The sequence below is a fragment of the Oncorhynchus masou genome, chromosome 27 (assembly GCF_036934945.1).
Source record: "Oncorhynchus masou masou isolate Uvic2021 chromosome 27, UVic_Omas_1.1, whole genome shotgun sequence".
NCBI lineage: Eukaryota > Metazoa > Chordata > Actinopteri > Salmoniformes > Salmonidae > Oncorhynchus > Oncorhynchus masou.
Genome location: NC_088238.1, coordinates 28,866,209 through 28,871,325, shown reverse-complemented (window position 1 = coordinate 28,871,325; position 5,117 = coordinate 28,866,209). Strand labels below are relative to the sequence as shown.

General features: G+C 40.4%; 1 long non-coding RNA gene across 3 annotated transcripts in view; it reads right to left on the bottom strand.

Moving 5' to 3' along the window:
* Window positions 1-3,788: 3,788 nt before the first annotated feature.
* The window catches only part of LOC135515955 (uncharacterized), a 2,725-nt gene continuing 1,396 nt past the window's right edge, over window positions 3,789-5,117 (bottom strand). For 2 of the 3 annotated variants that reach the window (XR_010451880.1, XR_010451879.1), the window contains exons 2-3: window positions 4,218-4,333; window positions 3,789-4,017 (exon numbers count right to left, since the gene is read on the bottom strand). This is a non-coding gene — a long non-coding RNA (uncharacterized LOC135515955). Of the gene's footprint in view, window positions 4,018-4,217; window positions 4,334-5,110 lie in introns of all 3 variants that reach the window. The other variant, XR_010451881.1, reaches the window with a different exon arrangement.

Genomic DNA, 5,117 nt, shown 5'->3' with positions numbered 1-5,117 from the left:
TAAACAATATGAATTTGAAACCAACCGTTTGCAAAGTACTTTTGAACTTTCTGTACGTTTTGCGTTCTGGAACAATGGAGTTTGACATCACTCAAGGAACGAGTCTAAATAGCAGAAGCAATAGAAATAACTGGGAAAAGTATGAATATTTTTGATGAAATCGATATCCCATTGCCCAATAATACCAGACTTACATTGGACCTGCCTATTCATTTATATAGTTATCTGATTCTAGAAATAAAAGTGCATCTCTATTTTGAGCATCCACATTATGCGACAGGCCCATATGATCAATGGCTTGAGCTTCACATTTGCAACATTGATCATGCAATGCATGCCTGGAGCGAAATTGCTGGCCATAACCTTACCTACTTTGTCGGATAATAATCACCATTGAAAAATGCATTATAAACTCATTTAGGCCTAGTGGAAAATGACAGCCAAGAGGCAACTTTTTTTTGAACAACTTCATTGATTCATTAAAATGATCGTAGTAGCTTCTGTAGTACTGCACTGTAGTAGCTACAGTAGCTTAGTAGTTGACAGTTGGCTGTGGCGCTGTAATGTGAAGACAGGGTGCTATTACAAGCGGCGCCCGGTCCATCAATCAGGAGAATGGTGCATTTTTATTTCCATGTCCACCAGCTTTCACGATTGCTGTAATCGGCATACATACCTGCATCTAGCTATTCTTTACAGTTGCTAGTTAGACTAGCAAGTGCTCAACTTTATTACAAGTAGTCTAGGTTTTGAGAGGTGGACAAATGTGAGCACCTATAGCCCAGGTGCCCAGTGGTCCCGTGGGATAACAACTCCCCTCTCTCTCTGCCTTGTTTCATGCCCTGTGCTGTCCCTCCAATAATGGCTGGAATAATTAGCTACCTAGTCTGATTATGTTTCTAGGCAGAAACTGTGGTGTGTTTTCTAAGATGAGACTGTGGCAGCTAGTAGCCTTTTTGACATGTAGGCTACTCCCCTGGATAGGAATTGAGTTGGCCAGCTAACGGGTTGTTTGTTGAACGTACATCCCCTGATCAATCCATCCCTGCGTATCATATTTCACATGAGAAAATGGCAGTGTTATTGTTATGATCAAATCAAAATAATCGAAATCAAATTGTATTAGTCACATGCACCGAATACAACAAGTGTAGACCTTACAGTGAAATGCTTACTTACAAGCCCCCAACCAACAATGCAGTTTAAAAATAAAATAAATAAATAAAAGTAACAAGTAGTTAAAGAGCAGCAGTAAAATAACAATAGCGAGACTATATACAGGGGATACCAGTAGAGAGTCCATGTGCGGGGACACCGGTAATTGAGATAATATGTACACCCAAGTGGAGTTATTAAAGTGGCTATGCATAGATAATAACAGAGTAGCAGCGGCATAAAAGAGGGGGACAATGTAAATAGTACAGGTAGCCATTTCATTAGATGGTCAGGAGTCTTTTGGCTTGGGGGGGTAGAAGCTGTTTAGAAGCCTCTTGGACCTAGACTTGGTGCTCCAGTACCGCTTGCCGTGCGATAGCAGAGAGAACAGTCTATGACTAGGGTGGCTGGAGTCTTTGACCATTATTAGGGCCTTCCTCTGACACCGCCTGGTATAGAGTTCCTGGATGGCAGGAAGCTTGGTCCCAGTGACGTGCTGTTATGATTGGCACATTTCAGTGATGAATAGGCCTGCTATACCTTGCAAATCACCTTGTCATGTATTTATCCCTCTATAGTCATGGACATGTAAATTATCCAAAACAGTGTGACATGTCATTTGACCACTGGGCTATTGTGTCAGAATGTTTTGTAGCAAATTGTTTCATAGGATAGCTACATGAAATGCTGAACAAAATGTTTCCGTGCCAGTGCAGTCAGTGCTTCCCCCAGTGTTACCTACTATTGGTTGTGAATAGGCTACTGGGTGGTTGTTGAGTTGTTTTGTAACGTTGTTTGCCTTGTTAAAATGTTTCATATACACCATTTAAACGAAGGGTTTAGCAATATTAGAGTTTAGACACACAGATAAGAAACTCTACATTTAAGTTAAGGCATTAATAACGAGTGGGTTAATAAGAGATACAGAAACAGCTCTAGGTTTAACGTTCATTCATTCCGATTGAATAACATAATGTTAAAACAGAAAACAACTTTTAAGTTTAGCCATTTATTAAAGCCTTTCCTTGAGTCTTTTTTGAGGGAGTCTCCAGACGTCATGGGGACCTTCAAAAACGTTAAATGTCGACTTGAATTTGGAGTAATCTCTCCGGAAATAGAGATTGGTAGCATTATCTGCAAGGCTGAAGTGTTCGGGTTAGTGGTTGTGGTTTTGGAACAGGACGCAATGCAATGATCTCTGCTTCCTTGTCGCGCATTGTTTATTTTCCAACTACTTCCTTCATTATTCTGTTTTGAATAGAAAAGACGGTTCCGCATTTCTGAAATGGTCACTGATGTTATATTTGTTCTAACGCACGTGAACAAAACGTTAGCTGTTACTCGGGTCAATGCGCCTCAAAGTTTTGGAATGGACAATATTAATTTCCACCACTTGGCTGCAATTGCCCTTTCCAACCGCTAGAGGTCTGATAAACCTGTCACTTTGGCACGTTGGAGGCAGTCTGCAGTCTGTAGTTTATAGGCAGAATGCTTTTCAAAATATGCAATTCACTTACCAGGCAGTCAGTTCAAACGAAATGTCCGGATCCATATACTGTAGGTGGGTGATGAGACATGCTTCGTTAGGTCCAATCATTTGAATCACTATGTAGGCCTTATTAACTGTGCCTTGGGTTTAGAATGTAAGACAAACATGTAAATATGTTTTTTTGTGTGTGTGTTCTAATACTTGTAGGCCTATACAATGTTATGATTGCATGCAGTTATTTTAATTAGGCCTAATGAAATGCATGTTTTTGAAAATGTGTCTATGCTGTAGCCTGTGATTGTGTGCAGGCTATGTAGACTTTAGACCTATAATTGACGATTCAGGTTCTTATGGAATCAAATGCAATTGATGTTACAAATATCTTAGCCTACTTTTATGTATTATTATGTGTTTTTTTATTAACTATTTAATGTAATCAACACCACATCAAATGTGTATTGGTCGCATACACATATTTAGCAGATGTTATTGCATGTGTAGCTAAATGCTTGTGTTCCTAGTTGCAACAGTGCAGTAGTATATAACAATTCACAACAATACACACAATCTAAAAGTAAAAGAATAGGAATTAAGTAAGAATGTTCTGTGCTAATAATGTAAGAAATAACACGACAACAACAAAAACACTGTTGAACCAGGGGTTCACATCCACTCCTGATTTTCTTAGGGACAAATTCTACCCTCAATAGCCTATAGAACAATGACCAACGCACACGTAGGGTACATCCATTTCTCTGAACACTGGACCTGTGCTCGTAAAAACATGATTATTGAAATCCCACGCTCAGAGCAGCACATTGTATAACTCAACTCATGCCTTTTTGAAAGTCTGTGATTGATTGATTTTGTTTGCACAGGAGGCTGACTCGTAGGCTTAATAGGCCATGTTCTTTCAACAAAAAAGATATCTTACTGTCCCCCCCTTCTCTCTCTCTCTATCTCACTGTACGTGTGCGTGTGGACTTGTTTAAATGAGTTGTGACTTGTGACCATAGAATTAGGAATTAGAATATTCATTTAATAGGTTCTTTATGGTTGTGACAACTACATAGAGTGATGGAACGTGGATAAATGCACAAGGACAGCATGAATAGATAGAGACACCACATCTCACACCTGATGCATTTTTTTTAACCTTTATTTAACTGGGCAAGTCAGTTAAGAACAAATTCCTATTCACAATGAAGGTCTACCCCGGACGATGCTATAGGACTCCCATTCACGGCCAGATGTGATACAGCCTGGAATCGAACCTGGGTGGCTGTAGTGACGCCTCAAGCATTGAGATGCAGTGCCTTTGACCACTGTGCCACTCAGGAGCCCAATTAGACCTATGCATTCCATGAACACCTCTAAAACAATAAGACAATAGGAAAAATATACATAACAATTTATACGTTTCACACAGGTCTAGAACCAAACAATTCTTAGGTCTATTGAGTTAACATTACATTCACATTTCATTTGGCACCTGGCCTACTTGAGGCTCTATTTTTTGCAATTACATGTAGGGGACTTGGGCTTGTTTGATAGACACGCTCTTCAAACCGACCTGTGGATGTAGAGCCGTCTGTTTGGGGAGAGACCTCTGCTGTAGCCCCAGCGGGGTGTCATTTGGCTGGGGTGGGTAGCAGCGGAACCCGGGGGATCTGGAGGAGCACAGAGACGCTGGGAAACATGGAGGATAAAAGACAGCCCCATGTCAAAGTTGTGAGAGAAACATGTTCTGCCCAGGGTGGTGCGTGTGTGTGTGTCAGTTGAACAATATCAAAGAGAAGCTGCAAGGGCCAGGGGTAGACATTTGGTGGAGAAGAAGTGTTTCTTTTAAACAACAATATGTAGGCCTAAAATAACTGTTTTACTTTATTCAATAAAGTCCAGAAGTTCCATGAAATGGGATTCTTCAGTTGTGGGCTACAATTAATTATTACATGAAACATCTAAAAAAGGCCAAAGATCATAACTACAATGTCCAAAGAAATTGCCTATAAAACTTCAAAGGCAGCTATTGAAAATTATGTGTGTTCAGAATTCTTCCTTGAAAGTGAGATATAACCTTGTGCTCTTACACTAGTCTTGGGTAACAGTCTTTTTAGCTAACATTCCACTCCTTGTAACTCTGTGGAATGCTAGCTAAAACGACTGGTAGGTCTACCCAGGCTACACATAGCAATTCAACAAGAACAGTCATCTTCTTTGTAGGTTTTTGGACATTAACCCACTGTCCAAAAGTAGTAGTACCAAGTGTAGGCTGTCGCTTAGTAGGCTATTTATATATTTAAACTACATACAACGTGCAAGGATGACAACCCCACGTATTGCTCTTGACATTTGGACAGCGCCTTGGTGCACATGCGCAGCGTGAGCCGCACCTAGGGGCTAGCCAGGGCGCTGATGAGCTGCTAGTGCAGAGCAGCTGAGGATAAATAATAAAGTGTGTCAAACCTGACTT